This window comes from Bombina bombina, chromosome 3, assembly GCF_027579735.1.
Source record: "Bombina bombina isolate aBomBom1 chromosome 3, aBomBom1.pri, whole genome shotgun sequence".
Taxonomy (NCBI): Eukaryota; Metazoa; Chordata; class Amphibia; order Anura; family Bombinatoridae; genus Bombina; species Bombina bombina.
Genome location: NC_069501.1, coordinates 166,329,807 through 166,355,067, shown reverse-complemented (window position 1 = coordinate 166,355,067; position 25,261 = coordinate 166,329,807).

The window sequence follows — 25,261 nt, the reverse complement described above, 5'->3', positions numbered from 1 at the left end:
GTATGGAGTAAGGAGTTAGATGGTATCGGTTTGCGATATAGGGAAGTAGAAACTTCACCACTGACGATATTCCCCCTAAGTTCTACATCCAAATAAGGTATCGTATTTGTCCCTACTTGGGCAGTGAATTCCAAACCCACTCTATTGGAATTAAGGTAGGTCAAAAAATCCTGCACTTCAACAGTCTCACCTACCCAGATGAAAAGGAGATCATCTATAAAGCGTTTATATGATCTGATCTTATCTCTAAATGGGTTATTATCCCCAAAGACGTGGGACAGCTCCCACCAACCCATAAAAAGGTTGGCGTATGATGGGGCAAACTTAGCCCCCATCGCTGTCCCACGTCTCTGGAGATAAAAGGTACGTTCAAAGCGGAAGTAGTTAACCTAGTTAAAATAAATACAAACTTGCCTGTAAAATAAAAATAAACCCTAAACTAGAAACAATGTAATTATTAGTTATATTGTAGCTATCTTAGGGTTTATTTTATAGGTAAGTATTTAGTTTTAAATAGGAATAATTTAGTTAATTATAGTAATTTTATTTAGATTTATTTAAATTATATTTAAGTTAGGGGGTTAGGGTTAGACTTAGGTTTAGGGGTTAATATGTTTATTATAGTGGTGGCAACGTTGGGGACGGCAGATTAGGGGTTAGTAAGTGTAGGTAGGTTGCGTCGACATTTGGGGCGGCAGATTAAGGGTTAATAAATATAATGTAGGTGTCGGCGATGTTGGGGGCAGCAGATTAGGGGTTCATAAGTATAATGTAGGTGGCGGCGGTGTCTGGAGCGGCAGATTAGGAGTTAATAATAAGTGTAAGATTAGGGTGTTTAGACTCAGGGTTCATGTTAGGGTGTTAGGTGTAGACATAAATTTTATTTCCCCATAGGAATCAATGGGGCTGCGTTAGGATCAATGGGGCTGCGTTAGATAAACGCTGCTTTTTTGCAGGTGTTAGAAATTTTTTCAGCCGGCTCTCCCCGTTGATTCCAGCTCACCGCTGACTTAAGCAGCGCTGGTATTGGAGTGCGGTAATGAGCACAATTTTCCTCAACGCTCACTTCTTGTCTTTTAATGTCGGGTTTGTAAAAACCCGTAATACCAGCGCTGTAGGTAAGTGAGCGCTGAGAAAAAACTGCTCGTTAGCACCGCATAGCCTCTAACGCAAAACTCGTAATCTAGCCGTATATGACAGCGGGTATTATAAGCAAATGTAGTCCAACAGGATAAGAACTGTTCATGAATGTGATGACGTAACTGAGCGCATGCGTAGATCGTCTGGTCGCAGATTTCGCAATGACAAGGGCTCTCACTCAAAAGTGTGCGATTAAGCAGGTTGGGGACGGCGCTGCAGGCACTTAGAAATAAGTGCAGAGGACTTGAAGCCTATATTTCTATCTATCGCATGTGTGTTGCGATAGAAGTAAAAAGGGCAATTTTTTAATGATTTTTTTTTTTTACAAAATTGGACCAGACTGGAACCTTTTTAACTGAATAAATATAATTTTTCCAATAGGGGGGCTATTTTTTGTTTTTTTCTTTCTTTAGATGGTTCACATGGGCCTGTGCTTCTATAAAGGAGCTTCCACTGATGTGAACATAAAGAATTATTGGCAGAATTGCCCCCACATTTGCGGACTCTTTTGACAGTGAAGGCAGACTGTGTTCTTTTTATCAAATTGTACAATGATTTTTTAGCACTTCTAGAATGAACTGTAGTAAGTGCTATTATATTTGTAAGGAATGTTTTGATGAGCTGATTTCAGCATTTGTGTATTACCAGAGATATTCATACTGTGAAAAAATATTCATATCACAAAAGGCACATTGACACAAGTATACATAATTGGTTATATACTTAAGACTACCTGCAGTGTTTTGTTTTCGTTTAAAAAGGTCTCTCAGTAAACATCTTGAAATAGTATTATAAGAGATGACAGTTTATTTTAGCAGTAAACTGGGTTGTCTGTGTTAAAAATGCAATATAAATAAAGCAGGGTAGTTCCAAAATTCTTAAGTAAATATATTTATGTAAACTGGGTGTAAGCTTATCACTAAAATAATGATGGCAGATGAAACAGCAGGATACAATCAAAATACTAGTGTTTCATAAATAAATGTATCTACCCAAATGTTTGAAAAAATCAAGCAAAATATAATTTGTAATTAAAATAAATACTTAGGGCAAGATTATGAGTGGAGCGCTGTTGCGTGCAAACGATCGGGTGTTTGCACACATCGGATGTATCGTGGGCATTACAATTTGAACGTAAACGTGTTCGATTGAGCCTAATTGAAGCGTCGGGTTAGAAATATATATTTAATAATAAAATGTATATTTTTTTTCTATGTGAAGAACATTGGAATGTAAAATATGCATTTCTCAATATAAACCGTAATGCAGAGGGTTAGCGCACATGAGCATTCTTAAGGCGCGTTATTGAAATATTACATAAATAATATTAAAAAATCAATATAAATTATTTAAAAGTAATAAACATAACTTAATAATAATAATAATAATAATAATCCTAGAATATATCTTTATATGTTACAGCATGTTTATTAATTTTCAATAATTTATATAATTTTTTTTTTAATATTTCCACCTCTAAACCAATAGCTGTGCTAACCGTATGGCACTGTTTTGTATGGTAGCATGGCTATTGGTTTAGAGGTGGAAATGTCACCTCATTGAAAAAAGAGCGCTGTGCTGTGGATACCCGGAGTCACTGAGTTTAGCAAGGTGGCTGTGGCACAAAAAGGGTTAGTTTTGCACACTCTTTTACAAAGTGATCACTGAAAGTCCTATTTATTTTTAGTGATCGTAAATCCTAGCGTTTTTGAAATGCTAGGATTTACCATCACTTTAAGTATAGTGTCAGGCGCTTACCATGTACGCCGCTCCCCCCAGCCTTGGCGTCCCACATGGAGGAGTCCTGTCCTTCTGCAGCTGCTGAGTCTCACTAGGCGTGCTGGCCACACACTGCCTAGATTTAAAGGGGCTATGTCCTAATTACTGGAACTCCCACCTGGAAGTCTCAGGTGTGAGAGTTCATATAAAACCTCACTCAGCCCATCACTCTAGGGTGAGTTATTGTGAAGTCTACCTTGTTCCTGAAGCTAAGCATATTTACCTTGAACCTATGATTCTCACTGTGTTCCTGAAGCTAATGCATACTACCTAGTACCTGTGTATGCGTACCTAGTCTGCAATACCAGTAATAGCTTTCATCAAACCAGCTGTGCCCGCAGTACCCACCTGGTATCCCATGGCAGCCTCACCAACAGTACCCGCTGGGTATCCTGTGCCTGCTGAGACTCCTGTGTTTGCATGACCAGTGACAGCTTTCTTCAAACCAGCTGTGCCCGCAGTATCCACCTGGTATCCCATGGCAGCCTCACCAACAGTACCCGCTGGGTATCCTGTGCCTGCTGAGACTCCTGTGTTTGCATGACCAGTGACAGCTTTCTTCAAACCAGCTGTGCCTGTTGTACCTTCCTGGTATCCCATGGCAGCCTCACCAACAGTACCCACTGGGTATCCTATGCCTGCTGAGTCTCCTTTATCTGCAATACCAGTGACAGCTTTCTTCAAGTCAGCTGTGTCTGCTGTACCTACTTGGTATTACGTGACAGTCTCACAAACTGTACTCACTGGGTAAACTGCACTATTTTGAATTTGATTCCACTGGACTTTGTTTCTGCAGCCTGCTGGGTTTTCTGAATTTAAACAGGACTCTAATGTCCGGCCATTTGTCTTTGATTTTCCATTGTTCTCTCTAAGGCCCCAAGATTCAAAGCATCGTCTGTTGATATATTCAAATTAAAGGGGCATGTCTGAGCAATGCCAGCAAGCAGCGATGTCTCTCCCATAGAATTCAATGGGGTTGCCCCCTATCCCCACTCCTCTTTGCTTGCTTTATAGAAACACTGGCCACAAAGATTAGACAAAATCCATCGATCCAAGACATCCAGATAGATTCACAAACATACACAATCTCTTTATTTGCTGATGACATTTTATTCACTATAACAAACCCAGAAAATTCTATACCTCCCTTACTACGAGAATTCGACAAATTCAATTTATTATCAAATTTCTTGATCAACACCTCTAAAACTGAAGTTTTAAATATCACCTTAGACGAACAGACCCTAGCCAGAACAAAAGCAATCATGCCTTTCACTTGGTGCCCTCAAGCTCTTCATTATTTAGGGATAGATTTATCTACTTCAATAGATAACACATTCAAACTTAACTATATCCCCATTCAAAAGACCATAATAAGAGACCTATCCTCATGGCTGTCAAAAAAAATATCTTGGATGGGGAGGATAAATGTTTTGAAAATGAACATATTCCCAAGGCTCTTATATATTATGCAAGCTCTTCCGATCCCAATCCCCGAAACATACATCCTGTGTGGCGTAGACGTCCCTCAAGAATAAACCGTAAAATCATGCAAACCCCAAAATCAGAAGGTGGATTGGGAATACCCAATATAGAAAAATATCGCCAAGCCATTTTCTTACAGAGGGTTGTAGACTGGTGCATACACTTTGAACATAAAAGATGGGTCCAGCTGGAACACAGTATGTCAAGATCACCACACCTGGGAAGGCTGTGTTGGAACCCGGAGTCTGCAGCACTGAATGCGGGCTTTGGCTCCCAATTGATAGCTGAAACATATAAAGTTTGGGACACCACACTGGTAAATCACCCATATATATCGTCGAGACCCTCCCCTCTAACATCAATAATAGATAATGGGCAATTCACACTAGGGACCTACAATCAAAGAGAAAGCCCAGATTCCTTTTACAGAGATATCCCGATACACTTCATATCATCAAACGAAAATCTCTTACCACAAACCGAATTGATAGATAAGGGTTATAATTTATTCCGCAATTGGTTTCGGTACACCCGGGTACACTACTTTATAACGCAACATAAGCAATTCACGAATATGGTAAGGCCCCTGACCAATTTTGAATCCTTATGCATTAGATCCCCTCCAATAACTCACACCCTATCAACAATTTATAAACTCCTAACGCAAAATCTCCCAGGTTTCACCCCTACATTCATTGAAAAATGGGAAGATGAACTAGGCATAATAATATTACCTCAAACAAGCTCCATTATTTTTCAGAATATTTCCAAATCATCGATATCTCTCTCGATGCAAGAAATTAACATAAAACTTCTTCACAGATGGCATCTTTCCCCAGTCAAGCTGAACCGCCTATACAGTAACAGATCCAGACGTTGCTGGAGAAGCGGACACGGATATGGTAACTTAGCCCATATGTGGTGGTGGTGTAACGCAATCCAGAACTTATGGAGAAATATCATAGGGGAAATAGAGAATATACTGGATATGCAACTACCACTAGACCCAACAATCTGGATTTTGAATCGACCCCCCAAAATTAAATTAAAACACTACAGAAAATTATTTCTCATAATGACTAGTAGCATTAGATACCTTATAGCTAGAAACTGGAGATCTAAGGAAGTTTCCACTCTCCTCATGTGGCAACATAAAGTCACGGAACTACTTAATATAGAAGAATATTACTACCTTAAAAATGCTAAGATGGATATATTTGCGGAAGTGACCAATCTATGGGAACAATACATAAAGGATCGAGATTTTTAGGATATAAATAGTGGAGGTGTCATGGAACAACAAAATTAAAAAAACAAAACAAAAAAAAAAACAGACAGACCACATATATATATATCAGAACAGAATAGAAGAGAACACATAGGCATGGTATGTACTTAGAAAATACCAATCAACAGATACATGAAGATTTAACTTAAGGCTAAAAAAGCAGCAACTATCTTTCCCTCTCTTTCTCTCCCTTTCCCTTTAACCTTCTTTTTCCTGTTCCTATCTTTTCCTTTCCATTCCTTCCCTCATCCTCAAGTATACTCTTTACTCACTTAAGACAAGAGAATTTACTTGTTACAATATACAATGTTTAAAAGATGTATGCTTGTTTATTAATAATCAAACTGTTTGTAAAATATTGCCGATCACTTTATTAGGAAGCTGCGACTTCCACTCTGTAAGAACCTTTTTTTTTGGATAATAAAATCGGTATTTAAAAAAAAAAAAAAAAAAAGAATTCAATGGGAGCATGACGTTACCACCCGCATTGCTGACATCCTGCTCATCGGCATATTGCTGCAGGTGGGGGGCCCTATTTTAAATCTGCCTACACGGTGCAGAGAGTGCGCTCACTGAAACTAAAAATAGTTGCTGTTTAGGCACACCTCCACTTCATTACCTCCCACTGACCGCCTACACCTACGTCGCAGATAACCTACACTCCCTCTGCACCGCCCAACTAACTTCACCTGACTGCCTACACCTACGTCACACCTAACCTACACACACCCCGGAACGCCAAGCTAAGTCCCTAATACTGCCTTACACTTATGTAATGTCTAACCTACACTCCCCTTGAATACCCCAGCTAAATCGCACAATCTGCCTAATGTCAGAAAAATAACTCACTATAGCAAACTATACAAAATAGCAAACCTCCCCATTATAACTATGAAACTATTTTGCTAAAATTATAATCCATGTTTAAATAACGTGTCACAGAAATGCTCTAAAGAACCGGAGGCCAACCGCTTGTTTGGGTTGCTACACTTCAATTCCAGTCCTCCATTCCTCCCAGAAGGTAGCACCCCCAAACAAGTGGTATCAAGTGATGCCTCATCAAATTACAGACAACATCCTGCACCCTGTTCGATTGGCACCCCTTTTAACTCCTTAATGACCACAGCACTTTTCCATTTTCTGTCCGTTTGGGACCAAGGCTATTTTTAAATTTTTGCTGTGTTTGTGTTTAGCTGTAATTTTTCTCTTACTCATTTACTGTACTCACACATATTATATACCGTTTTTCTCGCCATTAAATGGACTTTCTAAAGATACCATTATTTTCATCATATCTTATAATTTACTATAAAGAAATTATAAAATATGAGAAAAAAATAAAAAAAAACACACTTTTTCTAACTATGACCCCCAAAATCTGTTACACATCTACAACCACCAAAAAACACCCATGCTAAATAGTTTCTACATTTTGTCCTGAGTTTAGAAATACCCAATGTTTACATGTTCTTTGCTTTTTTTGCAAGTTATAGGGCCATAAATACAAGTAGCACTTCCAAACCATTTTTTTTTTCAAAATTAGTGCTAGTTACATTAGAACACTAATATCTTTCAGGGATCCCTGAATATCCATTGACATGTATATATTTTCTTTAGTAGACATCCCAAAGTATTGATCTAGGCCAATTTTGGTATATTTCATGCCACCATTTCACCGCCAAATGCAATCAAATACAAAAAATAGTTCACTTTTTCACAATTATTTTCACAAACTTTCGGTTGCTCACTGAAATTATTTACAAACAGCTTGTGCAATTATGGCATAATTGGTTGTAAATTTTACTCTGGGATCCCCTTTCTTCATAAATAGCAGACATATATGGCTTTGGCATTGCTTTTTGGTAATTAGAAGGCCGCTAAATGCCACTGTGCACCATACATGTATTATGCCCAGCAGTGAAGGGGTTAATTAGGGAGCATGAAGGGAGCTTTTTGGGGTAATTTTAGCTTTAGTGTAGTGTAGTAGACAACCCCAAGTATTGATCTAGGCCCATTTTGGTATATTTCAAGCCACGATTTCACCGCCAAATGCGATCAAATTAAAAAAAACATTAAATTTTTCACAATTTTAGGTTTCTCCTTGAAATCATTTACAAACAGCTTGTGCAATTATGGCACAAATTGTTGTAAATGCTTCTCTGGGATCCCCTTTGTTCAGAAATAGCAGACATATATGGCTTTGCGTTGCTTTTTGGTACTTAGAAGGCCGCTAAATGCCGCTGCGCATCACACGTGTATTATGGCTAGCAGTGAAGGGGTTAATTAGGTAGCTTGTAGGGAGCTTGCAGGGTTAATTTTAGCTTTAGTGTAGAGCTCAGCCTCCCACATGAAACATCAGACCCCCTGATTCCTCCCAAACAGCTCTCTTCCCTCCCCCACCCCACAATTGTCCCTGCCATCTTAAGTACTGGCAGCAACTCTGCCAGTACTAAAATAAAAGGTATATTTAGGCTTTTTTTTAAGCATATTTACATATGCTGCTGTGTAGGACCCCCCTTAACCCCCAACCTGAGTGATCCCCCACCAAAGAGCTCTCTAACCCTCCCCCTCTGCCTTAATGGGTACAATCTTGGGTACTGGCAGCTGTCTGCCAGTACCCAGTTTAGAATAAAATTGTTGCTTTTTTTTATTTTCTCCCCTTTTCTGCAGTGTAGCTCCCCGCCACCAAAGACCAACACCCCACCCCCTCCTAGATACCTTCAATTTATTTTTTTTAAAACTTAAAAAAACCCTTTCTCCCACTTTTATAACAAATTATTTTCTGTAGTGCAGCGGTTCCCATCTGCTTCCGCCCCGTGCACCCGCCCGCCCGATGCCTCCCGTGCATGCGTGCACGTCTGTGCGCACCCCCATCGGCCCCGCCTCCGATCCCGCCCCCCTCTACATTACCCGGCCCATCGATGGCCGCCCACCCTCCTCCCAAGTCGGCTCCCACCCACCAACGATACCGGCCATCGATTTCCGGTGCCGAGAGGGCCACAGAGTGGCTCTCTCTTCATCGGATTGCCAAGGGGTGTTATTGCAGGATGCCTCGATATCGAGGCATCACTGTAATAACCAGAAAGTGGCTGGACGCGAGCAGGATCACTTCCAGGCGCTTTAAACCCCTAATGTCGTACAGGGTACGTCGCTGGTCTTTTAAGACCAGGTTTGTGTGCGACGTACCCTGTACGACATGCGTCGTTAAAGGGTTAAGAAGCAGCAGACCACTGAATTCCAGTCCAGCACTAAGTTCCAGGAGCCTGGCTAGGCCAGCAAGGTTTTGCTGGCCCTGCAGCGTTTACCACATCTCCTTGACAAAATATGCATTGTAATGTACAATTTAGATTATTTAAAGTATTTAGAGTATGTACGATAATCCCACAGGAGTATCTAAGAGGAAGCGCGTGAACAATATATAACTAATTGAACAATGTGTGCGTATATTAAAAAGATGTTCCTATACAAACTAAATAATAATCATAATAAAACCAACAAAAAGGCACAAAAATTTGCAAACACGAATAATAATGAGTGTGATTGTCCAAAAGAAGAAATAAAAAATAAAGTCTCAAATAATTTGAGTAAGTCGGCAAGCTCCTCTTGTGTCCCATGGTGTAATGGTTCAAACTGTGCAAGGATAAAGAAAAGACAAGGGGCGCCTCATAGTGTAACTTGTATTTTCAAACATGAAATAAAAAGAAAAGTATAAAAACTACTCACAAGGAAAGTGGCATCTTAAACGAATAAGATGCTATCAAGCAGGCTGACGTTTATACAGCAGTCAGAACGCTGAGGATATCCATGTATCCAACAAGGCAGATGTAGCCACAGGCAGTCGATCCACAGCCCTCCGACACTGGTAACAGGTTAATTCCTTAGTGTGGAGACAGCATGACCAGCAAGTAGAGCAGGAAACAAGCCTCTGTCAGGCACAAAGAGAAACCAACAGCTACAACCGCAAAAGCAACTGTAAGGCAAAGATTCCAATGAGTGAGCGGGAAATAATAACCACAATACCGGGTCCTGGTTAAAAAGTCGTTCTTTAATTGCAACACATTTCTTGGTCAATGTGTGACCGTTTCATCAGGCATAAATTTGGAAAGTAACAGTTTATATTTAAACCTAAAATGACCCGGAAGTGATTGACATAGATCGGATCATTTGTATTGACATTTCATATTGATCTAGCAAAGTAACAATATTGTATACAATATAATAAAAGTAATAAAAGTAAAACAGATACAATTTACAAAGTATTAAATGACATTTAGTAAAGTGCATAATTGACGTTACAACAATAGTTGCAACTAACAACTATGAAAACTGCAATATACTTTAAAAATTCGTAGGTTTTTCAACATATGCATTTATAAAAAAAAATACAAGTAAGATTCATGTGATTGGATGGTAATGTTTAAAAATTATTGTTTAGAATTATAGTCTATTGCAAAGTGTATTGCTTAACTAAGCTTCATATAAATTAAAAAAGGATTTATAAAAGCACAATATTAAAATATTAAAAAAGAAAACCAAAGAATAAAATCACTGCGAAAAAGATGTGATTGGCAATAAAAATGATGTTGGAATAATTACCATTATGATAAAAACCAATTGATGTAATAAGATAGTATTACTGAAATATTGATAATAATAATCAAAAGGGATCAATCTGTCTAAAGTGAAATAATGAGTGAGAATATATATGGAAAATATTTCTGTGAAAATGGTATGAATGTGTGTAATAATATATACAAAAGTGTGTGTTAGTGATCAGTGTATGTGGGAAGTGTTGATATGTATGCCAAAGAAATGTGAATGTGTGTATATTGTGTATTAGGCATAATCCTAGTAAAAAGTAAAAGTAAAAGAGGAGGGAGTGCAAAAGTAATAAAACATTCATGGACAATTTAGTGATAAGTGTGTGATGTGTAGTGTCTACAAATGTGAGAGGGCTTGCTAGCAGTGCCATAGTGAAGGTAATATTGATTGAAATAGATGGGCTATATTATAAAACCATTTGAAAAAGTAAAAAAGTAAAAAATATATATATGTGAAAAATAAAAAAAGTAATCACAAATTATGATTGATAAAAAATTAAAACAATTGAAAGATATGCATATCAAGAAGGACATTGCAATAGAGAGTGGAGATGGTATTAACCCCTCCTCTAACCCAAGCTTATAAAAAAAAATTCTAAACGAAGGCAGCGAGATCTACTTTGGCATTAAGGCCTAAAGGGTACACAGTTTTTAATTTTTGTATACAGTAGGTCTCTCGCTGTCTAAGTTTAACAAGCTGATCATAATTGGTAGATGGGGGAACAAAGTCAATAGGGGTAAATTTAAAAATATCAGGTTTGCCATCGTGGATCATTTCGCAATGATTCGGTACACTGTGTTTAATTTTGGTTTTCTTACAGTTTTTGCAATTACAAAAATGTTCTCCCCACCGGGTACGTACTTTCCTGATGGTACAACCTACATACTGGACCCCACAAATGCAGTCTAATAAATAGACCACATAGCTGGATTCACAATTAAAACGATTGAAGATTTTAAACTCTTCTCCAGTAATGTTTGATTTAAAAGATTTTTCAGTTAGGAGCCCCTTTTTCCACATTTATATGAACCAGTAAAACCCAAAAAGTTGGATTTGATTTTTTTAATTACTTTCTTTTTGGAGTATTTATGTTTAACTCTTTTGCTGGGTGCTAATTTATTTCTATGGGTCGGTGCTCTCCTATAATCAAGTTTTGGTTTCTCCCCTACTATGTTTTTTTAGAAAGGATCTTTTTGAATAATCTTCCAATGTTTGTTTAATATATTACGTATTTTAATAAAGTTGCTATTATATTGTGTAAAAAACAGTGGTTCACCATTTTTGTTACTCATTTTCCCTTCTGATTCAATATTGTCAGTGTTCTTAGTTTTCTTAAAAATGTGATTTCTATCTAAGCTCCTAGCTCTTTCTAATGATCAAGGAGATCTCTAGGATAGCCTTTGTCTACAAAACGTTGATATAAAATTGCACTTTGAATTTCAAAGGTATCAAAGTTTTAGCAATTTCTGCGAATTCTTTTAAACTGGCTGAAAGGGATGTTTCTCTTCCATCCAATATAATGGTTACTGGATAATTCTAAGTAGCTATTGCTGTCTACTTTTTTAAAAATAAGTTTGGGTGACAATCTTGCCAGCAGTATCCCAACTCAATAGCAAATCCAGATATTCTATAGATGCAATTTGGATGTTTGCTGAAAAGGTCAACCCCATATTATTTTCATTAAGGGATTGAACTAAATCGTTTGCCTTAATAGCATCTCCACTCATTATGAATATCAAGTCCTCAATGTAACGGCCATAGTATACCAGGTTCGCCCCATGTCCCGAAGAATAAACATATTCCTCTTCAAAAATACCCATGTAAAGGTTAGCAAAACTCGGGGCGAACCTGGTACCCATGGCCGTACCCTTGACCTGTAAGAAGAATGTATCCTGAAAAATAAGATAATTGTGTTTAAAAATGAATTCAATACCCTCTGCTATGAACGCTTTCTGTGATACTGGCATATAAAGAACTTTATTTAAAAAAGTTGAAACTTCATCAAAGCCCATTTGGTGGGGGATGTTGGAATATAATGAACTCACATTACATGTGATCCATATTAGATCACTAATTTTGGTACTATTTCTAAGTTGATATATGAGATTAGTGATATATTTAAAATAAGAGGGTAGTGTACAAACATATTTTTGTAAAAACTGATCCAAATAATATGATAGGTTATAAGTTAAGTTGCCGATGCCAGCTATTATGGGGGCAGTCAGGGGGATTTTTTGCATCTTTATGTAGTTTTGGAAGGTGGTAATAATTGTCTACACTTGGATTAGTTACCTTAAGAAAATCTCTTTCATCTTTATTTAAGATACCTAGGGAAATACCCTTTTGTATTAGTATATTATAGGTTTTTAAATAGGCTGAAGTAGGATTGTATGAAATTTCTCTATAATAATCTGTGTCTTGTAGAATTCTATTGGCTTCTTGAAGGTAATCATTAATATCTTGTAGAACAATGCCACCTCCCTTATCCGCATCTCTAATGATAGGATTCTTATTATTTTCTAGTGAACGTAATGCTTTGTTTGCCTGTGTGCATATGAAAACCCTTTTTGATATTTTAAATAAATTTAAATTTTGATTTGGTTTTAATATCAGTGTGGATAAAATCCTTAAACAAATGAGTGGTAAAATAATCAATTTCACTATAAATAATATTTATATTCTTATTAGGTACCATATTATCAACCATAATAGTTTGCAAATCTTTGGGATTTAGACTTTTTTGTTGTTTGAATTTCTTTTCTGCAAATAATTTTTGTAAAGATAATTTGCGTATATATTTGTTAATATCCAAAAATAAATTAAAAAGATTATGTGGATTTGGGGGACAGTATGAAAGGTTTTTGTTGAGCACTAGTTTTTCATTGGTTGTGAGTGTATGGGAAAATAAATTTAAAATCCCATGTTCTAATTTTGATCATTTGTCTTTTTTGGTGGAAACACCTCTTCCTATTGAACCTCTTGTTCTGAATGATATGGTATTTTTCGTTGCTTTCCTGTGTTTGTATTTGTTTGTAAATTGGGATTTCTGTGGTGTTCTGGACCCCTCTCTAAAAAAGAATATTCATAAGAAGTGCTGGGGGCATTATCCTCATCTGAAATCGAATTAAGCACACTATATCTATTCGAATGTATACATTTATCTGATGTTGAACTCTGTTCATATTGACGTGTCTGTGGTTTTTGTATGCAATTGTTTCTACTTCGATTGTAATGGTCTTCATGATCCTCTCTATAATATTCCTGCTTGTAATAAGGTTGGTGTGTGTTATAGGAGGAATCATAACGGTGTTTGGCTATGTCAGGTTTATTGTCTCTGTATCCATGATTAGCATAGTGATTCATAGAATGGTTGTGTCTGTAACCATTGTTCTGATTATAATGCGTATTGTTATGTGTATTGTTATAATTTCCCTGTGGTTGTCTTTTAAAGTTTCTATTCTTTACTGTAGTCCATCCCTTTGTCTCCACCTCTTGGGGAGAATTGTGATTGGTAATATTGTTATTGTCATTACTTGGAATTACAGAATGTGGTAAATTCTTTTTTCCTTTTTTTTTTTGTAATTATAAATCTAATTATTATTGTAATCATTCTGGTCTCTCTGTAATTTCTTGTTCTTGGTTAAGACTAGATCATCTTTATTTTTATCAGTGCGTTCATTTACCCCTTTTAGTGTTTTCTCATATTCAGGGCTAGATATGTGAGCTGTTAGATCTTTTTGCAATTTTTCAATGTTTTTACCACATATATCAGTAAGTTTACATCTGTGTTCTATAAGAATTTTCATTAAACTATAAGAGAATTCCTCTAAGGCGTTATACCATTTCTCTAAGAGAACTGCGTCCTCCTTAAAAGAACAATGTTTTAAAATACACAGACTTCTTGGAATTTGCTTAATCTCAATATATTTTGTTAGATCCCACCAATGCCGATGTTCTTTCATTTATTCTTCCTCTAATAGGTGAAATAAATCTTTCATAGATTTTAAAACATTAGGATCTGAATAAGTTTCTATAGTCACAGTGTTACCCTGCAGGTTATAGTTAGAAAGTTTTTTTGTTTCTATCCTCTTTGGATTGCATGTTAGAAAATAAAAATGGTTACGCAAGCTATCCTCTAAAAAGAGCACCAAAAGTAAATAGAGTATGTACAATAATCTCACATAAGTATCTAAGAGGAAGCGCGTGAACAATATATAACTAATTTAACAATGTGTTTATATAATAAAGAGATGTTCCTATAAAAACTAAATAAGAATCATAATAAAACCAACAAAAAGGCAAAAAAAATATCAGACATGAATAATAATGAGTGTGATCGTCCAAAAGAAGAAATAAAAAATAAATTCTCAAATAATTTAAGTAAGTCGGCAAGCTCCTCTTGTGCCCCACAGTGTAAGGGTTTAAACTGTGCAAGGGTTTAAACTGTGCAAGGATAAAGAAAAGACAAGGGTGCCTCCATAGTGTAACTTGTTTTTTCAAACATAAAATCAAAAGAGAAGTATAAAAACTACTCACAAGGAAATTGGCATCTTAAACGAATAAGATACTATAAAGCAGGCTGATGTTTATACAGTAGTAAGTAAGCTGAGGATATTCGTGTATCCAACAAGGCAGATGTAGTCACAGGCAGTCGATCCACAGCCCTCCGACACTGGTAACAGCTTAATTCCTTAGCGTGGAGACAGCGTGACTGGCAAGTAGAGCAGGAAACAAGCGTCTCTCAGGGACAAGGAGAAACCAACAGCTACAACCGCAAAAGTAAACAAAGGCTATCCTAGAGATCTCTTTGATCATTGTTTAGAAAGAGCTAGGAACTTACATAGAAATCACATTTTTGAGAAAACTAAGAACACTGACAATATTGAATCAGAAGGGAAAATGAGTAACATACAAGGTGAACCACTGTTTATTACACAATATAATAGCAACTTTATTAAAATGTGTAATATATTAAACAAACATTGGAAGATTATTCAAAAAGATCCTTTTCTAAAAAAACATAGTAGGGGAGAAACCAAATTTTTTTTATAGGAGAACACCCACCCTTAGAAATAAATTAGCATCCAGCAAAAGAGTTAAACATAAATACTCCAAAAAAGAAAGTAATTCAAAAATCAAATCCAACTTTTTGGGTTTTACTGGTTCATATAAATGCGGAAAAAGGGGCTGCAATGCATGCAAAAATCTCCTAACCAAAAAATCTTTAAATCAAACATTACTGGAGAAGAGTTTAAAATATCCAACCATTTTAGTTGTTAATCCAGCTATGTGGTCTATTTATTAGACTGCATTTGTGGGGTTCAGTATGTAGGTCATACCATCAGGAAAGTACGTATTAAACTTAGCGAGAGACCTACTGGATACAAAAATTGCCAATCTGCCAATCGGAATTAAGGTAGAAAAAATCCTATTGGCTGATTGTATCAGCCAATAGAATTGAGCTTGCATTCCATTGGCTGATTGGAACAGCCAATAGAATGCGAGCTCAATCCTATTGGCTGATTGGATCAGCCAATAGGATTGAAGTTCAATCCTATTGGCTGATCCAATAAGCCAATAGGATTTTTTCTACCTTAATTCCGATTGGCTGATAGAACTCTGTCAGCCATTTGGAATCTAAGGGACACCATCTTGGATGACGTCATTTAAAGGTACCTTTATTCGTCGTTAGTCCGTCGGAAGAAGAGGATGCTCCGCATCAGATGTCTTGAAGATGGACCCGCTCCGTGTCGGAAGGATGAAGATAGAAGATGCCGTCTGGATGAAGACTTCTGCCAGTCTAGAGGACCAATTCTGCCTGTCTGGAGGAACACTTCTGCCGGCTTCCTTGAGGACATCTTGCCGCTTGGATGAAGACTTCTACTGGTAAGTGAATCTTCGGGGGTTAGAGTTAGGATATTTTTAAGGGTGTATTGGGTGAGTTTATTTTTTAGGTTAGGGCTTTGGGCCTGCAATAGAGCTAAATGCCATTTTAAGGGAAATGCCCATCCAAATGCCATTTTCAGGGCAATGGGGGGCTTAGGCTTTTTTAGTTAGGCTTTTATTTGGGGGGTTGGTTGTGTGGGTGGTGGGTTTTACTGTTGGGGGGTTGTTTGTATTTATTTTTAAAGGTAAAAGCTGATTTCTTTGGGGCAATGCCCCACAAAAGGCCCTTTTAAGGGCTATTGGTAGTTTAGTTTAGTTTAGGCTAGGGTTTTTTTTATTTTGGGGGGCTTTTTTATTTTGATAGGGCTATTAGATTAGGTGTAATTAGTTTAAAGATCTGTAATTTGTTTTTTATTTTCTGTAATTTAGTGTTTGTTTTTTTGTGATTTAGCTAATTTAATTTATTTAATTGTATTTAATGTAGGTTATTGATTTAATTGTAGTGTAGTGTTAGGCGTTATTGTAACTTAGGTTAGGTTTTATTTTATAGGTAAATTTGTATTTATTTTAGCTAGCTAGTTATTAAATAGTTAATAACTATTTAATAACTATTCTACCTAGTTAAGATAAATACAAGCTTGCCTGTAAAATAAAAATAAACCCTAAGCTAGCTACAATGTAACTATTAGTTATATTGTAGCTAGCTTAGGTTTTTTTTATAGGTAAGTATTTAGTTTTAAATAGGAATAATGTAGTTAAAGATAGTAATTTTATTTAGATTTATTTAAATTATATTTAAGTTAGAGGGTGTTAGGGTTAGGGTTAGACTTAGATTTAGGGGTTAATACATTTAATATAGTTAATAAATGTAGGTAGGTTGCAGCTACATTGGGGGCATAAGATTAGGGGTTAATAAATATAATGTAGGTGTCGGCGATGTTGGGGTCAGCAGATTAGGGGTTAATAAGTATAATGTAGGTGGCGGTGGTGTCCGGAGCAGCAGATTAGGGGTTAATAAGTATAATGCAGGTGTCGGCAATGTTGGGGGCCGCAGATTAGGGGTTAATAAGTGTAGGATTAGGGGTGTTTAGACTCGGGGTTTAAGTTAGAGTGTTAGGTGTAAACATAAAATGTGTTTCCCCATTGGAATCAATGGGGCTGCGTTACTGAGTTTTACGCTGCTTTTTGGCAGGTTTTAGACTTTTTCTCAGCCGGCTCTCCCCATTGATGTCTATGGAGAAATCGTGCACGAGCACGTACGAACAGCTCACCGCTGACTTAAGCAGCGCTGCTATTGAAGTGTGGAACGAAGCTCAATTTTGCTCTACACTCACTTTTTGTCTTTTAATGCCGGGTTTGTAAAAACCTGTAATACCAGCGCTGCATGTAAGCGAGCGGTGAGAGAAAACTGCTCGTTAGCACCTCACAGCTCATAACGAAAAACTCGTAATCTGGCCGATATTTTCCATATATATTCTCAATCATTATTTCACTTTAGACAGCTTGATCCCTTTTGATTATTATCAATATTTTCAGTGATATTATCTTATTACATCAATTGTTTTTTATCATAATGGTAGATATTCCAACATCATTTTTATTGCTGATTGCATCTTTTTCGCAGTGATTTTATTCTTTGGTTTTCTTTTTTAATATTTTTTTTTTTTAAATAATTTTTTATTGAGGTATTGGCATAAAACATAAATAATATACAATACACCTTTTTGTCAAAAGAATAGGATACAAACATAAGAAACCAAAACAATTTGGCGTCTATATAATACATTGACTAAAGGCTAATGAGACCTCGATTTTTCAATAATATACCATGTATAACTGACCAGTTAGAAATATGGATTTAGGCCTCAAGGACCAAGAGTATATGAAGTAGGAGTTATCTGATGGTCAGGAGTCTAGCTCCTTAGGAGCTTCAAAAGGAGCATGAACAAGGGGGAAGGGGATATTCAGCGGGTAAGCACCGCTATAGATAGAAGGGAAAGGGTGGAGGGCGGAGCCATATATATATATGCTAATAATTTAGGGAACTTGGAGGGGGGATTTTAGTCTTGCCAATGAAGGGAATTGAATGGGCCATGAAGCAGGGTCAACTATATATTCATAGTTAGTTATGCAAATATATAGTAGGGGTAAATATAAAGGTTAACCTTAAATTGCAAGCTCTATCAGTATTGTTTTGTCATTAATACATACTCTGACCCTATAAGGCTGGATCCTGAAATACAAAAACAATGCCTCCTTTACCATTCTATATCAGTGGTTCTAAGTGTCAGCCAAAAAAAAGTATACCCAAGTATATATAAAACAGCTTATGAGCTATCAGTGGAGCTATAGTAGTTTTAACATGGCTATATGCAAAGGATCTAGTTAGTAGATTAGGGGTGTTACAACAATAGATTATATAATGAAAGATGATCCCATGTATCATGTCTCTAGGCCATTTAAACTAACTTATATTTACACCCTTGAGGCTCAGACTCCAGATTTAGGCATCATGTATAAAGATAATGTCAACAAGTGGAGCTCTAAAACACATTAACAACAGGATTAGCATAGATTATGTAAAGAGACTTTGCACATTATTTCCATGCTAGGAGTTTATGTATAATAGGGTAATTGATGTGAAAACATAAAACAGTGCATGCCTTAAGTGAACAGCCTATCTGTAGATAGATCTATGCAAAGTGATTTCAACCCTTTTGTAAAAAACTGTGTAAAACTAACATTTAACTTAAAGAGATTTAGTATAAATTAGTATCTAGCATTTTCATTGTAAGGCATTAGGTAATATAGGTACTGAAGTAACAGATTTAACTAGGCAACTAATCCTCAAATATATCAATGTTCATAATAAGGGTAATAGCTAGGCTAGATGGCACTCCAAATATATGTAACTGTAGTATGTTATCACAAAATTAACTAATCAAGCAGATAATTTCAAGAAGCATTTGAGGCATATATATTAAAAATAGAGCTAAATAGGAATAAGAATAAGGGGGACCAATAACAGAGCTTATAGTAAGGCTTAACTAGGAGCGGTATTTACATGAGCTGACAATTACAAAAACCCCACTCACACAGCTTAGGACTTCGTGTAATAGTTATAGCTTGAATGAGTACATGACTTAATTGGGCTTTCGTGTGCAATAAGAGGAACAATCAGAAGCGCTAATGTACTGTTCTCATGTAGTGTAATTTCACTCTGCATGCAGGATGCCATAGTTTTCAATGTATTATAGTTGTCTAGCGATAAAGCTTAATAAATGGTAGATGGTAAGAGGAAAAAGAGCCCTTTGTCAAAAGGGGGTTGTACATGTGGATGAAGCCCCCACCATGGTCACTGGTATATATCATTAGTGTCAGTGTCTCAGACTTATCCATAGAGAAGCCAGGGCAAAAAGTTCAATCTGGGATGTGGGAAAGTCTATAAGTCTCTGTGTCCGTGTTTCCAAGAGGCCGCAGGGGGAATAATACTTAGCCTCTACCTGATTCCAGCTCTTAAGGTGCTGAATCCATAGCCGTAAGAGTAAGGGTTGGATCTAAAATAATGGCGTCGGTAGTGAGGTTCCGTACGGTCAAATACCCCTTGTCTGTTGCGGGCTTGAGAATGATACCTAATTTCAAGTTGGGGCCGCATGAAGTCAGCTGTGTATATCAGCAAGTCGGGCAAGTTATTGTACCTGAAGCGGATCTCCTTAGTTAGTATATCATGGATGCTAGCTTTTAGTTGCATGTCCACGGCGGTTCTAAGATGAACTCCGGTGTTGGAGCAGGAGATCTTAAATGGAGTGTGTGTATTCTCCACAGCTTGCTCGAAGTAGTCGTCTGCCTCTCCCAGCTTCTCGGCAATCACCGGAGCTAGGACCGGCAGGGCTAGCGATAAGTATCGCTCTTTAGTGGTTGGAAGGTGCGGCTTGGGGTCCCGAGGCAGTCCCAGTGAGCGCTGCATACTTGTAAATCTGAGGAATCCCTCTGTCCTCAGCCCATCGGGCTTTACTTGGGCCAGAATAGCTGAGCTTGCAGGTGTCAGATCACCGCTCCCAGCACCAGACACCTCCTTAGACGGATCCCGTCTGGGCTGTTTCGTTTGTGGTGGCTCAGATGGATCTTGTGTAGAAAGTAGGTTTTCCGAGCGGTCCGCCACGTGGGTATCATTTCTAAATAAGCGAGCAGCGTCATCTTGGCCTCGCAGCGCCTCAATGTCAGATCTTATGCTGCTATAATGAGTGTCTGCTTTGTTTAGGAGGTCCCTTAGGATAGAAGCAAAGTGCATGGTAGTTTCTTCCATTTCACAGGCTTGATAGAAAGGATATAAAGTTTTGTAGAGCTGTTAACATAAGGGTATTAGCAAATAGGTTTCAGGAGCTCTTCTAAAACACGTCTGTCCTCTATGGCAGTTGGCTCCGCCCCTCTTTTTTAATATTTTAATATTTTGCTTTTATAAATCCTTTTTAATATATATGAAGCTTAATTAAGCAATACAGTTTGCAATAGACTGATATGATTTTAAACAATATAGTTTAAACATTACCATCCAATCACATGAATCTTACTTGTATTTTTTTATTCATATATGCATTTGTTGAAAAAACTACAAATTTTTCAAGTATATTGTAGTTTTCATCGTTGTTAGTTGCAACTATTTTTGTAACATCAATTATGCACTTTACTAAATGTCATTTATATACTTTGTAAATTGTATCTGTTTTACTTTTATTATATTGTATACAATGTAAGTTTATATCTATTGTTACTTTGCTAGATCCATACGAAATGTCAATACAAATGCCCCGACCTATGTCAATCACTTCCGGGTCATTTTAGGTTTAAATAGAAACTTTTACTTTCCAATTTTATGCCTTATGAAACGGTCACACATTGACCGAGAAACGCGTTGCAATAAAAGAAAGCCTTTTTAACCACGACCCGGTATTGTGGTTATTATATCCCACTCACTCATTGGAATCTTTGCCTTTCAGCCGCTTTTGTGGTTGTAGCTGTTGGTTTTTCCTTGTGCCTGACAGACGCTTGTTTCCTGATCTACTTGCCGGTCACGCTGTCTCCACGCTAAGAAATTAACCTGTGTCGGAGGGCTGTGGATCGACTGCCTGTGGCTACATCTGCCTTGTTGGATACACGGATATCCTCAGCATACTGACTGCTGTATAAACGTCAGCCTGCTCGATAGCATCTTATTCGTTTAAGAAGCCACTTTCCTTGTATTTTTTTTTAAAATCTTTATTTAATATCCAACAGAGTATACACTTTGACTTAAACATATGCGATCACATGAAGACAAGCAAAGAAAAACAAAATGGAGCACCTCGCAAGGTGCCTGATAAAGGAAACAAGAAAAAAGTTCACATTAACCATGAACCATACAGAATAAGAAAAGAAAAGTACATCTGACAAATAAGGATATTTACTGACGTACATGTATCCTAAGGATTTTATAACCTAACGAAAATGCCTCCTTCTGAGTTTTTAGCCAAAGTGCAATATAGTGCCCCTACTGATATTCTTCCTCTCAAATGAAAAACAAAACATCCAATGAAGGTTCACTTAATTGACCTGCACTAATCCTATTATATGAACTCAACTGCACCTCCAATTATCTGTGTGATACTCTGTTGGGGTATTTTATTATTTTCTTAATACAGCAACATAGGACACTTGGCCGAAGCCCATATATACAGTGATGAAACAGATCCATACCCGGCCCAAGAGGGCCAGGTTAGTAGATCCAGACTGAGCCAAACAAAAAGTAAAATTAAACACAATAAATCATAACCAAACAAGATAAAACACAAACAAACAAAGAAAAAAAAACACTCTATTAAACTCAACACAAAAAAACAAGACAAAAAAGGGGGGGGGAGGGGGGGGGAAGAAGGGAATGGGGAGAGCAGACTTGTTACCATATACCGTGCAACACAAGTTTTGAGTTTCTGAATGGGTAAATTAAATGATCAATTTAACTCAGAGGGAAAGATTTAATAAAAACTGACCACTTCAAAAAAAAAAAAGGCAGTAACATCTTGTTCATCTTTTAAATTGGCATCTATCTGTTCAATAATACATTGTTTTTTTTAAACAGTTTTTAACCTCTGGAATATTGGGGGTCACTTTTCCTTTCCATTTTTTAAGAATTAGATATCTAGCTGCTAATATGGCCATGTTGACAATTTTAATGTTTACCTGCCGTTCCTCTGGGTCCTTCCATAGGTACAATATATGGGATACCGTTAATGTCAGAGGGGAGATCCCTAACGTTTTATTAAAAAATACTGTAGTTTAAGTCAAAAATGTTGGATCCTTGGCCAATCCCAGAACATATGTACAAGATTGGCCGAGTGCAAGGAACACCTAGGGCAGCAGTTATAGTTGAGATTTCCACACCTTGAACCTTTCTCAGGGGTAAAGAAAGTCATAAGAAGTAATTTGATATGAGTCTCTCCAGGAGGAGGAAAGAGTTATTTGCGTTACTTCAAGAATTGAGGATTGAATAAGACTAGTATCCACATAATTTTGTAATAAAACTGCGGCCCATTTAGAGGAGATCTTTTCCAGGTTAAGGGCACCCTTTAGGGAACTCAGGGCTTGATAACAAGGGGAAACTGACATAAATCCATTTTTAACTAGAACAAGCCATTTCTCTATACTCCCCAGAGTCCAGTTCCAGTCAAAATTACTTGTTACATTAAGTTCAAAATGCCTTGCTTGTAGGTACGCAAAAAAGTATTTTTGATGGAGATTAAACTCCCCCTGAGGAAACCAAAGGTTTTAATGCATCTCCTATCGAAATCTAACATTTGAGAGACATTACTTAGATCTAAACTATTCCACCTCTGAAAGGGTGATAGTTGGAGTCCAGCTTTAAATTGAGGATTAAACACAAAGGAAGAATGGTATAAAAGATACCAGACTTCCCAAAGTATGCACTTACAGCACTCTGGGCCTAAACTAAGGGTTGGGATTCCTCAACAGGATATTAAAATATAACCTTTATTGATATTAAAATTAAAAAAAACAAAATTGTTTGTTTAATACACACACAATTAAAATATGCTCCAGTGCCCAAATCATTGTAATAAATTCCACGTTAGATCACAAATTATAATAATTCGGCCTCAATAAATTCACCAATATTAGTGATCTAAATAATCAAGTAAATCAACTAGGTAGTGGTTACCACAATAGTTATAATCTTGATTATCGAGCTAATGTAAGAGTTCTCATCCGGGTAGTGTAGTCTCAGCTCAATGTAATTCCACTATCACTGTTGAGTATACAATACAGTGGATGATATCAAAGTTATGAGTACTTTACATCAATAATAGTAATCAAAGAATAGGGGTAATAGTAAGTTGAGTATTCACAGAAAAAAGCTTAATCAGTTATAACCTGGGCTACAGATGTAGCCAGTGTACTTATATAAATAACAATGTGTGCGTGCTAGGTGCTACTTTAGTTTTCTATATTTTATTAGGCGCATATTCCTAAAAGTTGGAATAAGGTCTTTGTTAAGATAAACATAGTCCTGTGCCGCCCAGACCTCAGATATAGCCAATTTTATTTTCTTAAAGTTATTAAATGATTTAACCCTTGTTAGTAATATGTTTCTGCCTGGTACAGTCCAGATTCAGTAATCAAAGTTGCTGGGTTTGGCCAATACAGCAAATGCTGCAAGAATAATATGGCTCATATTTATCAATCTTCCTAATTTTGGGCACACACTCCTTAGAAAACTTGGGCCTAGATTTAGAGTTCGGCGGTAGCCGTCAAAACCAGCGTTAGAGGCTCCTAACGCTGGTTTTGGGCGCCCGCTGGTATTTGGAGTCAGTGATTAAAGGGTCTAACGCTCACTTTTCAGCCGCGACTTTTCCATACCGCAGATCCCCCTACGCCATTTGCGTAGCCTATCTTTTCAATGGGATCTTTCTAACGCTGGTATTTAGAGTCGTTTCTGCAGTGAGCGTTAGAGCTCTAACGACAAGATTCCAGCCGCCTGAAAAAAGCAGGAGTTAAGAGCTTTCTGGCTAACGCCGGTTTCTAAAGCTCTTAACTACTGTACCCTAAAGTACACTAACACCCATAAACTACCTATGTACCCCTAAACCGAGGTCCCCCCACATCGCCGCCACTCGATTAAAATTTTTAACCCCTAATCTGCCGACCGCCACCTACGTTATACTTATGTACCCCTAATCTGCTGCCCCTAACCCCGCCGACCCCTATATTATATTTATTAACCCCTAACTTGCCCCCCACAACGTCGCCGCAAGCTACTTAAAATAATTAACCCCTAATCTTCCGACCGCAAATCGCCGCCACCTACGTTATCCCTATGTACCCCTAATCTGCTGCCCCTAACATCGCCGACCCCTATGTTATATTTATTAACCCCTAATCTGCCCCCCACAACGTCGCCGACACCTACCTACACTTATTAACCCCTAATCTGCCGAGCGGACCTGAGCGCTACTATAATAAATGTATTAACCCCTAATCCGCCTCACTAACCCTATCATAAATAGTATTAACCCCTAATCTGCCCTCCCTAACATCGCCGACACCTACCTTCAATTATTAACCCCTAATCTGCCGACCGGAGCTCACCGCTATTCTAATAAATGTATTAACCCCTAAAGCTAAGTCTAACCCTAACACTAACACCCCCCTAACTTAAATATAATTTTTATCTAACAAAATAAATTAACTCTTATTAAATAAATGATTCCTATTTAAAGCTAAATACTTACCTGTAAAATACATCCTAATATAGCTAAAATATAAATTATAATTATATTATAGCTATTTTAGGATTAATATTTATTTTACAGGTAACTTTGTAATTATTTTAACCAGGTACAATAGCTATTAAATAGTTAAGAACTATTTAATAGTTACCTAGTTAAAATAATAACAAAATTACCTGTAAAATAAGTCCTAACCTAAGATATAATTAAACCTACCACTACCCTATCAATAAAATAATTAAATAAACTACCTACAATTACCTACAATTAACCTAACACTACACTATCAATAAATTAATTAAAC